At 42.9% G+C, this 12,643-nt stretch overlaps 1 protein-coding gene across 2 annotated transcripts in view; it reads left to right on the top strand.

Annotated features, from left to right (window-relative positions):
- The first annotated feature begins 329 nt into the window (after positions 1-329).
- grin2ca (glutamate receptor, ionotropic, N-methyl D-aspartate 2Ca) overlaps positions 330-12,643 on the top strand; it is a 93,629-nt gene continuing 81,315 nt past the window's right edge. For both annotated transcript variants that reach the window (XM_010891692.3, XM_010891690.3), the window contains exon 1: positions 330-1,672. The gene's annotated coding sequence lies outside the window, so the exon portion shown is untranslated. The remainder of the gene's footprint in view (positions 1,673-12,643) is intronic.

Here is a 12,643-nt window from a genome sequence, read left to right as displayed (position 1 = left end):
GTCCTGGTGAGCACTTCCATTCGAAACCTGTTGACGTGATGGAGTCAGTGGAAGACAGCCAGAGAAAAGAAATATGAATCAGTTTAAAGGGACAACGGGGAACAAAACATGTGTCGCGGGACTAGACAGAGGGAGAGACAGAGAGGATATGGGATAACGCTGAGTGAGTTGCAGAAAGCAGGCAGTGCCGAGTGGCAGGAAGGGAAGCAGAGACAGAGGGAAGGGCTGGAGAAAGACTACGCGGGGAGGGAGGGGAGGCAGAGTGAGTGAGCGAGAGAGAATCGCAGGATAAATCCTTACTACATAATGATTAGGGATCACAAGCCCTTCCTGTGACATGGAGTGCAGGACCTGGGATTACAACAGGACAGAATAAAGAGGCTACAGCAACATGGGGAAGGGAGGGTAACAGGTGCCCCGAAAGAAGGCGGTCAAACTGGAACAACAAGTGCAGGGAAGTCAAACACTGAAGGTTTCGGGGATCCATGCTACAAATTTGAATCAGGAGCCATTTGCAACCCCACCGGCTGGCCTGCCGCTGTCCACTGCCTGGGCCATCTGTCGCCAGGCGCCGGCGGACCAGAGCCCGGCATCTGGACAGCGCCGCGTCTCACTTAATGGAGGGACCGGCGTGTCACTCGGACCAAAGAAGAGCAGGGAGAAACGGAGGCTCGGGTCATCCCGCAGACTTTTTTTAATTTGGCGGTCAATTGAGATACGTTCGACGGGCGTGTCCCCAAAACGATGGAGTACATCTGTTCCTTTTACCTGAGCCGGGCATTGAGCGGTGAGAGATCAAAGGGGTTTTGGGGCGCGGATTCTTGAGGTGAAGAATTGAGTCGATTACATGTTTCTGTCATTTTCTTTTTAATTAACTAACTATGCTGCATTGGACCACTTCTGAGGTGCTTTTCTAAAGGTGAAACACATTAGATGTGTTATCAGATGTAAGAGCTGCTGAAAGACCTTCCAAGACACAGCAACTGCACGCGCATGCGCGCGGCGCGCACACAACCACACACACCCACGAGCACATAGAGTGTTCGCCATACAACGATACACAAACACACGTGCTCATCAGCACGCACACACTCCCCTCCGCCACACTCTCGTGACACGCATCAATTCACAGTCATTTTCAGCCCCATTGAGCACGCACGTGAACCCACACTCATGCACAAACACTAACAGACAGACATCTCTCAGAACGCCTGGGGACGTTTCACCTGAACACACATCTCCAGGGTTAGCTGTTCCTCACGCCTTAGTCTGGAAATTGACCTGTCACTACAGCCGTGGACTGTCTCATTGTGTTTATTTGTTTTTTCATCTTTCCTCTGGCACCTGCTCTCTTCAATCTTCCTCCATCACTCTATTACCACCCCGCACACACACACACACGCACGCACACGCGCGCGCACACACACCGCCTCCCTTACCAGCGAGAGATAATGTGACCTTCTGCCAAAGTGCTGGAAACCATGCCACCGTCGCAGCGGGCTCCGCTGTTGCTACTGAAATAGACTCATACAAGTGCTGAAAGGAAGCGAACCGGGGGAGAGTGTGGGAGAGTGGGGGAGAGCGGGAAAAAAGACCACAACCTGGACAGCTGAAGCCACGGACACGGAATGAGCCACCGGGAGCCAGGGCTGGATGCGGATTGCCAACGCAGGTAATAGATCACCTTTCACTTTCCCTAACGCTGCGTGGTGCTGTACCCAGACCCATCACGCCGTCTCACACCGCCCGGCTTATCCTGGCAACAGGAGAGACCGAGCTGGGTCGAGGTGATCACATGAAGTCCAATGTGATCGCAGTGTGCCGCTGTCAGTATTACGGTTTATTTGCCAATTGTGACTTCTGCAGGGACCCTGAAGTGGTGAGGCAGCTATTTCATTACAGGTGCTCCATGTGTTTGTTTTTGCTTAAGTAAGGAAAGGAAAGGCTGTGGGTATCACCTTGCACCCATTCAAAGTCTGTTCAGGTGGTATTATTTTCAGCTGCGGGGAGTAGATCACTGGACCTGTGGAAGGCATCAGACGCCTGGCTGTAGGCTGTGTGGCTCTGTGCCTGCTTTGCTGAGGCTGGGCTTCAACTCGCATTATCACAGAGTGATACAGGCAGAGTGGATCGATTCATAATTATAAACAGGCAGAACAGTGTCACGGTGACTGTTGTACTGTACATGCTGCTGGCTAGAGAAACTCGACTGTCATTGAGGAGTGACTTTTGTCCTTTGGGACAGGAGAGAGGACATTTCCTCGGTAATTACTAGCATCCATCCCGTGCTTTAGGGCTGCGAATGCAGATCACTTCCTTGACAGTTCTTTGAGAATGACCTGCCTGATGTGGGTTTGACCAGAAAAAATACAGAAATTAGGGAAGATACAGGTAAAAAATAAAGGAAGCAAGTGAAACATTTCGATAGAGAGAAGTGGAGAAAAAGTGTGTGAGAGATAGAAAGAGAAACTAATTATTAGAAAGTTTATTGATTATATTTTCTGAGCCCTGGCTTGAAGGGCATTTCCAAAGTTTATTCCTCTGTGGACAAAATACAGTTATCAATCCCACCAGTATCTATGTTTCTATAGCTACTACACTGGACAATTTTAGTGACATTCGTTCCCTAGAAACAAGTCCAATTATAAACTTTTTTTTACAGTTTGCAGTTTAAATTGCTTGTAATTGTTAAACTGATGGAGTATATAAACAAAAATAAACATATCCACAACACTGTTCAAGGTCAGATACTAGTGAGCGTACCACAAGCAGCAATACATAGTCAAATTGTGAATCCATAATGTCAAATTGTGTTAATTGCTTGTCGTCCATGAATACGTAGTGCAACTTGCATTCTAAACAGCATGCATTTTGGGTATGTAGTGTAAAATTGTGATAATTCCGTAACAATGTGTATCGATTTAAAAGCCAGAATGTCTTACTCATAACATCTTTCTATGTAACAGAAATTGCTGTACGCAATGGAGAAAGACAACTGCCTATCCAGATCGATGTGTGTTTGACCACAGCTGATAATGAGATAAATGGATAGACAGTTTCGAAAAAAACATATTACACATTATGCATTAGATGACATATTAAATGACAAGAGCCTTGTGTTAATCAGATTATTTGTTGCTCCCTGTATTATAATTCATTTTAACAATGTATGTTATAAATAATATACAATGGGGACCCACAGTGCCATTCTGGTCAGTAGTAGGAAGACATGGCCACAGCTTGACAAAAGACCGGGGGGTTCTGAGGCCTGTGGTATTTGTAGAGGAGAGTGTTTTTTATAAACACGGCAGATTGTCCCTCATACCTGTGGTATTTGTAGAGGAGCGTGTATTTTATAACTACAGCAGATTGTCTAGGTCCTCATACCTGTGGTATTTGTAGAGTAGCGTGTATTTTATAACTACAGCAGATTGTCTAGGTCCTCATACCTGTGGTATTTGTAGAGGAGTGTGTGTTTTATAACTACAGCAGATTGTCTAGGTCCTCATACCTGTGGTATTTGTAGAGGAGCTTGTGTTATAAACACGGCAGATTGTCTTGGTCCTCATACCTGTGGTATTTGTAGAGGAGCTTGTGTTATAAACACGGCAGATTGTCTTGGTCCTCATACCTGGGGTATTTGTAGAGGAGCTAGTGTTATAAACACGGCAGATTGCCTAGGTCCATGCACGGCCAAGCATTACCCACCTAACAGGTTGGATATTGGCATGCCAATATAGTACACAGGAATTATGCATCACAATGTCTGCCATTTCTCTGCGTTTCACCTGAGACAAAATGTGTGAATAGAATGAAACAGCGTGTATTCTAAACAGCAGAGCTTGGAGCTTCTAGTGAAAAATGGTACTTAATTATGTTATTCCTTCCGTATCACGGTTTCTCTAATTAGATGAACTGTATAGGGAATAAGTGAGTGTGTGTGTGTGAGTGTGTGTTGGGTGTCTGTGTGGGGTGTGTATGTGTTGGGTGTCTGCGTGGGGTGTGTATGTGTTGGGTGTCTGCGTGGGGTGTGTATGTGTTGGGTGTCTGCGTGGGGTGTGTATGTGTTGGGTGTCTGCGTGGGGTGTGTATGTGTTGGGTGTGTATGTGTTGGGTGTCTGCGTGGGGTGTGTATGTGTTGGGTGTCTGCGTGGGGTGTGTATGTGCTGGGTGTCTGCGTGGGGTGTGTATGTGTTGGGTGTGTATGTGTTGGGTGTCTGCGTGGGGTGTGTATGTGTTGGGTGTCTGCGTGGGGTGTGTATGTGTTGGGTGTCTGCGTGGGGTGTGTATGTGTTGGGTGTCTGCGTGGGGTGTGTATGTGTTGGGTGTCTGCGTGGGGTGTGTATGTGTTGGGTGTCTGCGTGGGGTGTGTATGTGTTGGGTGTCTGCGTGGGGTGTGTATGTGTTGGGCGTCTGCGTGTGTGATGTGTGTCTCTTGGGTGCCCGCATATGTGGCGCGCTGGGTGTGTTCATTGGGAGCCTGTGTACGTGGTGTGTGTATGATGGGGTACAGAGGGTTAACAGATGAGACCGTCACACTCCGTAGTGGCAAGATTCCATGTGAAAGGGGAACAGATGCATTGACCCAGGGTAGGCTGGCTCCACTCTTCTAGAACTGGTCCATCGCACAGCATGGAATACATATACACACACACACACAGACATACACACATGCACATACCATTTCTGAGTCACCGAACAAAAGAGGCACACACAATCTATGGACCCGTCGTACCCATGGGAGACCAAAACGTCCATCCTTCCTGACTGCTTTAAAATTAGAAAACGTTTTTTTTAGGCTTTTAGGGTTGAACATATTCGGATTTCATCAACGTTTATGGACATAGTAGAGCTGGGCAACTAAGGGTTAAACCCTGATGGACACAGGACTTTTGGAGTTGAGTAGGACACTAAGAGACTAAATAAAATCAGCAATCAAGCAGAGATTGTTTTAACAGATGCTGGAGTTAATCTGGCCTTCTCCAACTGCCATCAAACACACACAAACACACCCACACATCTGCAAATACAGCGCTGTGTTAACAGAAAAGGTTAGCCAATGCTACACTTAGCTTTCTCTTCAACTGTGCAATTATCGTCTCTGTTCGGGGTTCCGGAATGAAATGTCAGAGCCAAGCATCCACGGTATCGTAGTTAGCGTTTATGCTAAACACTGTATAAATTGGCTTAAACATAAATTACCTTCATGTTTCTGTCACGCAATCTGGGATGCATCAGCGATATAGATTTGCCGCCCTTCGTCTGATATGAGTTTGATTCCTTCAAAGAAATGTATTCCCTTCCCAGACACCATCTTTCCTACGCACTTCCCAGTGCTGGTGTTCACTTTCCCAATGCAGATACACAACGTGCTCTAATGGTGGCTTACATGTGCACACTGAATAAATTAAATGAAACCACTGGAAACCTCTCCAGTTTGCTGGCCAACAGATTCCCGTCATTTCATATTTCCTTGACTGCTGCCACTTGTGTGTGTCGGTGTGTGTGTGTCGGTGTGTGTGTGTCGTGTGTGTGTGTCGGTGTGTGTGTGTTTGTCTATGTGTCAGTGTGCGTGTTTGGCCGTGTGTCGGTATGTGCTCTGCCGTGGGTGCACTTGTTTTGTTGCACGCAGCGTACTGGCTGGGATACACCATCACTGCCAGGTACTTATCATGTTGGACCGGCCCGCTACGCAACAAGCATTAGTATTATGTGGAAGGGAGGGATAATCACCACCCCATTCCCACTGTCTTCTTGCTATCTCATCAAGCACATCTCATATCATGCAAACTATCTACGAGGATACATCGTTAGATTGACTTGTTGCACAGTTTACATTTAACATATACAGTGGGGAGAACAAGTATTTGATACACTGTCGATTTTGAAGGTTTTCCCACTTACCTAAAATGTAGAGGTCTGTTATTTGTATCATATGTACTCTTCAACTGTGAGTGACAGAATCTAATACAAAAATCCAGAAAATCACATTGTATGATTTTTAAGTAATTAATTAGCATTTTGTTGCATGACATAAGTATTTGATACATTTGAAAAGCAGAACTTAGTACAGAAACCTTTGTTTGCAATTGCAGAGATCATACGTTTCCTGTAGTTCACACACTGCAGCAGGGATTTTGTCCCACATACAGTCTTTCTACAGATCCTTCAGGTTTCGGGGCTGTTGCTGGGCAGTCGTCCTGTCCCCTTTGCAGAAAAGCACCCCCAAAGAATGGGCACCTCCATGCTTCACAGTTGGGATGGTGTTCTTGGGCTTGTACTCATCCTTCTTCTTCCTCCAAACACGGCGAATGGAGTTTAGACCAAAAAGCTAGATTTTTGTCTCATCAGACCACATGACCTTCTTCCATTCCTCCTCTGGATCATCCAGGTGGTCATTGGCGAACTTCAGATGGGCCTGGACATGCGCTGGCTTGAGCAGGGGGACCTTGCGTGCGCTGCAGGATTTTAATCCATGACGGCGTAGTGTGTTACTAATGGTTTTCTTTGAGACTGTGGTCTCAGCTTTCTTCAGGTCATTGACCAGGTCCTGCCATGTAGTTCTGGGCTGATCCCTCACCTTACTCATGATCATTGATGCCGCACGAGGTGAGATCTTGCATGGAGCCCCAGACCGAGGGAGATTGACCGTCATCTTGAACTTCTTCCATTTCCTAATAATTGTGCCAACAGTTGTTGCCTTCTCACCAAGCTGCTTGCCTATTGTCCTGTAGCCCATCCCAGCCCTGTGCAGGTCTACAATTTTAACAGCTCTCTGGTCTTGGCCATTGTGGAGAGGTTGGAGTCTGTTTGATTGAGTGTGTAGACAGGTGTCTTTTATACAGGTAACAAGTTCAAACAGGTGCAGTTAATACAGGTAATGAGTGGAGAACAGGAAGGCTTCTAAAAGAAAAACTAACAGGTCTGTGAGAGCCAGAAATCTTACTGGTTGGTAGGTGATCAAATATTTATGTCATGCAATAAAATGCAAATAAATTATTTTCTGGATTTTTGTTTTAGATTCCGTCTGTCACAGTTACAATTACAGACCTCTACATGCTTTGAAAGTGGGAAAACCTGCAAAATCGGCAGTGTATCAAATACTTGGTCACCCCACTGTAAGGGAGCTAGCTACCTTAATGAATTTGCAAGGAAAACGTGGATATTGCCTGGAGTCTCACGTTTTAAAGATGTTCCCAGATTGGGAAACTAATGTGTTCATTAGCAATCCTCATCATCATTTAATGCAACAACTAAAGGACTGCTGATTGTTTGAAGTCTACTAACCTTAGCGCTGGGTGTGAAACTGAAGGTTTATTTTCAGTAAGGACATTTCTTCTGTATCTATATACATACTGAATACATACGAGAAAAACTACAACACTCAAAATTAAGGGAACATGTAATCATCACAGTATAACACCAAGTCAATTAAACTTCAGGGATATTAATCTGTTCAGTTAGGAAGCATAAGTGATTGTGAATCAGTGTCACCTGTTTTGGTGCAAATGAAAGTGACAAAAGGTGCACTGGAGAGGCAACAGCAAGACAACCCCCAAAAAGGGAATGGTTTTGCAGGTGGTGGCCACAGACAACTGCTCTTTCCTTATCCTTCCTGACTGAATCTTCTCTTGTTTTCCGTTTTGCTAGTGTCCTTATCACTAGTGCTAGTGTCATTATCACCCAGGAGTGTGCCCAGATATTGTCAAGAGTGCTTACAGGAACACGGGGGACATACACACTATGAAATTCACGCAAGTTGGAACAGCCAGTGATCTCAATTGTTTACTTTGTATTGTTTAGTTTGTATTCACCGTTCAATCGGTTGGCGATTTTGGTTTCCATTGACCATTGTTATGTTATTTTGTTCACAACGGTACACAATGTACCGTAAAGATTTGATCTTTAATATATTTCGTTCATCGAGACCCAATGTGTGATTTTAGTGTTCCCATAATATTTTTGAGCTGTGTATTTATTTACTAAATTGATGACTGAATTAGCATGTGATTTTTTTTTATTGGTCATCTGTGATTTCTTGGACATTTGGGAACATTCCTCTAGAAATAAATGGTTAGCCTCTACTGCTTGGCAAAGATGCGCAGCGAAAATTGGGGGTTACTCTTTTTTTGGATAGTCATGTTTAAATTTTCTTGAAATTCTCTTCAACAAAATCAACTATCAATAAAATATAAAAAAACAAGGCTTGCTAAGGTTAAGGTTAGCTTTAGAATAAGTGTTAGGGTATGAAAAAAATAAGTTTAGAGATCGGTTGGTGTGTTAGATTAGGGGACGTTTTAGTAGATAGTCATCTGTAAAGCATCTACAGAGTGTGATATTTATACATTTCACTTTGCATGTTTAAAAATAATTTGTAAAACAACCTTTTCTGAAGTCATTACAGTACCTATCAGTTAGATCCATTAAACCCTGCAAGACCAGGGTTTGAATCCTGTTTGTAGAATAGCCCAGTGGTCCCTCAGAGGGCATTGCAATTGGTCAGCACCATCTAGGTTTTAGGCTGTTAGGAATTTAATATGGTTGCCTTGGGTTGAGTGTGCTTTGGGAGACATAAAGCTCAACATCTATGATCCAGAGTCCAATGAGAGTTGCTTTAGGTAAGTAGGACCTTAATTATCACAAAATTGAGATGTAAAAAAATATGAATGACAAATAATCAGATTTTCAGTTACCTTCTACTCTGCCTGACCTCTAGAGCTTGGAATGTATAGTAATTTCATCATTCATTCATTATTTTTACAACACAATGGAAATAGACCACTTTGTAGTAAAATGAAAGACAAGTGATGGTGCCTTCGAATTTGGCTGGGAAGTCCTACATGTTGGTGTTTAAGGAACTACAACCTTTAAGCAATTTTCTCTGTTCTTTCACTTCAATCAAATTCAAATTTGAAACATGCAAGCGCACTCGAAAAATAACAGAATTTTTTTCCCCCCCTGACAGGGTAATCAAACCCACAAACATTGTGAGGCACTTTACCCAAAGTTAGTAGACCAATTTGCGGGAATATTATGAACATGGCAACACAAAAGCCAGGATACAGTGAGGTAAACGCGCATACTGGATTTGCTTCATGGTAGTTGAAGGAAGAAAGTATACTAATCTGACAGCATGTGTACTTTCAGGAAATGTAAACAAAATATGCGGTATAAGTACATATACATGTACACTATATTGTATACCGAGTTTTCTGATTTCACAGGTGGACCACTTTATTTTCCTCACTGTTAAAACATAGGCTTTCACCAAAATGACAGCAGTTGATTATTTTTGTTCCATGGGTTGGATTAACTCTTTAAGGCTTATCTTCATTGCAACGTCAGTAGGGCTTGTACTAATCCACTTCATGAAGGCGAACAACTACATTTAAATAATGTGTGTGAAATTTTGTTACTATTTCTTTTTCAGTATGTAAATGAACAAGCCACTTTTACAAGTTCACTTCGTATTCTCATGAGACTGTCAGTAATTCCATTATTTGTCTGTGTTGGGTATATGCAATAAATAATGTCATATCCACAGACCACATTGGAAGCAAAAGAGTTGGTCAGGGATAGTGACCCTATTCCTTAATACATCCTAATGAATGACCACAGCGATAAGTTGGATCTAATTTGACATTTTAGTCATTTAAAAGAAGTTCTTATCCAGAGTGACTTATAGTTACGAAGGAATGAATCTATTGATGACATGGTATACAAACATGTGCTTACAATAAAAATGTATACTGTTGAAACGAGAGGCCCAAACACTGGTCTATTAAAACCATATCCATGGTAAAAAGGACGACACAGTACTTCTCTCAGTCTCAGGGGGATAATGTCATTACGATGATTGCTACAACTCACATCTGTTACGTTCACACCTCTTTCCCTCACTCCTTCACAGCAAGTCACACCGCACACATACTGTGTGAGTCAATACAACATAATTGAAGTACCCCACGAAATGAATTCCATGCTAGACTATAATCACACAGTCCACTCCACTGACTGCTATGTATGGTGCGTGTCGCTGCTGTGTAGGTGATGGGGTTAGCATGTTATTGAGGGGAGTTGGACGGCATGTGAGTTTTTGGCTCTTTATCAGTTAATTCTTACTCAGTTTGATCTCTTAACTCATTGGAGAGGAAGGTTACAGGGGAGAGTTGCTGGACCTTATTCTATCAGGTGTTTCTTAATGGATTCTTTTTCTAAATTCATAGGAGTGGGAGGGTATAGAGGTGAGGGAGCTTGGAGCTTTTTCTATCAGGACCTTCTTTTTTGCTTCCTCACCAAGAGCAATTGGAGAGAAAGGTCAAAGCTGAGGGACATTTCACCTTCTTTAATATAGTTTAAAAAGGGATAAGAAAATAGAGGATTTGCAAAAAGACAAATTGAGATAAAGCTCTAGAAGCAGCCTCTGTGTGGTAATTTCGCCCTTAGACAAGTCCAGTGCTACTACATTAGCCCCATCAGTTCAACTCTGGCTCTTGAAGCCAGTTCCACTGCCTTTTCCATTATTTCTCTAATTAGAGACTTTCTTCGATTTGGCACACATGGTAAAAAATAAATGCAGGGATAAGAAATAAATAACTCCTGCCCTTGATAGACCAACTGAGGATATGGTTTGGAAAGATAACGGACGCTGCGCTCTCTTGTGTTTTAAGTTCTGTTTTGGACTGAAGTTTAAATCCCAGATCAGCCAAACAAGGATTATTACACCCACACCAGTGATCAAGGATATCTGTACAATATGATCAAAGACTAAATAAGACTGAGGCAAATGTGGGCCTCCTCCTCAAGCACATCAACAAACAATGGCACACTTTTCTAAAATTCTATTTACTTTCTATTCACTGGTAAATAAGGCACTCAATAATGTAAGGAATATATTTTTTTGCTATAATCTATATTTCTATAAAATATCAACAGCAAATAAACAAATACAAACAATGGCAAAAATACGCTTGGCTGTTATTGACATTTCCACATTATATTGTGTGGAAATGTTGATAATTTTGATAATTCCTTACATTATCAAAATTGATTTAATTTGGAGTTCAGGTCACTGACTGACACAAAAAAGTCCTAACAAGTTTATAAATGCAAAACAGAAAATAATTGATTGTGTAGGTATTTTCGCCTTTTGTCATTTGGTAGAGGCACCTTTGGCAGCAATTACAGTCATGAGTCTATTTTGATCTTTGTCAGTTTTGCAGCTCTGTCAAGTTGGATGGGGACCATTGATGAACAGTAATTTTCAACTTGTTCCACATGTTCACATTTGGATTAAAGTCCAGGCTTTGACTGGGCTAGTCAATGACATTGAAAAACTTGTTCTGAAGCCAATGCTGCTTTGTGTTGGCTGTGTGCTTTGGGTCGTTGTCGTGATGAAAGATGAATCTTCACCCCAGTCTGGAAAAGTTGTACACCCTCCATCTCCTCCACTGATGTCACTAATACATGGGATCACCTCTCCTCAAACTACCCAATAGAAGACATGTTCAAGCACAAACCCCTCAGTAATTTCCTTGTTGCTGACATACAGTTCATAAAATGAATGCACTGAAAAACAAGCACTAAATAGTGTAGGCATTGTTGTGTTAAATGGCTCTTTCATATTTATATTTAAAGATATGAAATTATATTTAAAAAAAATATTGGTCATCCATGTCCTATAAAGTTGGTTTGAATGTGAAATGGAATGTGAAATATTAGGAACACCATACTAATACTGTGTTTGACCCCCTTTCGCCTTCAGAACTGCTTTAATTCTACGTGGCATTGATTCAACAAAGTGCTGAAAGCATTCTTTAGAAATGTTGGCCCATATTGATAGGATAGCATCTTGCAGTTGATGGAGATTTGTGGGATGCACATCCAGGGCACGAAGCTCCCGTTCCACCACATCCCAAAGATGCTCTATTGGGTTGAGATCTGGTGACTGTGGGGGCCATTTCAGTACAGTGAACTCATTGTCATGTTCAAGAAACCAATTTGAAATGATTCGAGCTTTGTGACATGGTGCATTATCCTGCTGGAAGTAGCCATCAGAGGATGGGTACATGGTGGTCATAAAGGGATGGACATGGTCAGAAACAATGCTCAGGTAGGCCGTGGCATTTAAACCATGCCCAATTGGCACTAAGGGGCCTAAAGTGTGCCAAGAAAACGTCCCCCACACCATTACACCACCACCACCCTGCACAGTGGTAACGAGGCATGATGGATCCATGTTCTCATACTGTTTACGCCAAATTCTGACTGTACCATCTGAAGGTCTCAACAGAAATTGAGACTCATCAGACCAGGCAACATTCTTCCAGTCTTCAACTGTCCAATTTTGGTGAGCTCGTGCAAATTGTAGCCCTTTTTTCCTATTTGTAGTGGAGATGAGTGGTACCCAGTGGGGTCTTCTGCTGTTGTAGCCCATCCGCCTCAAGGTTATGCGTGTTGTCGCTTCACAAATGCTTTGCTGCATACCTCGGTTGTAACGAGTGGTTATTTCAGTCAAAGTTGCTCTTCTATCAGCTTGAATCAGTCGGCCCATTCTCCTCTGACCTCTAGCATCAACAAGGCATTTTCGCCCACAGGACTGCCGCATACTGGATGTTTTTCCCTTTTCACACCATTCTTTGTA

This window comes from Esox lucius, chromosome 11 (assembly GCF_011004845.1).
Source record: "Esox lucius isolate fEsoLuc1 chromosome 11, fEsoLuc1.pri, whole genome shotgun sequence".
Taxonomy (NCBI): Eukaryota; Metazoa; Chordata; class Actinopteri; order Esociformes; family Esocidae; genus Esox; species Esox lucius.
Note: the sequence above shows the minus strand (reverse complement) of the source record. Positions and strands in the feature narration are given on the sequence as shown.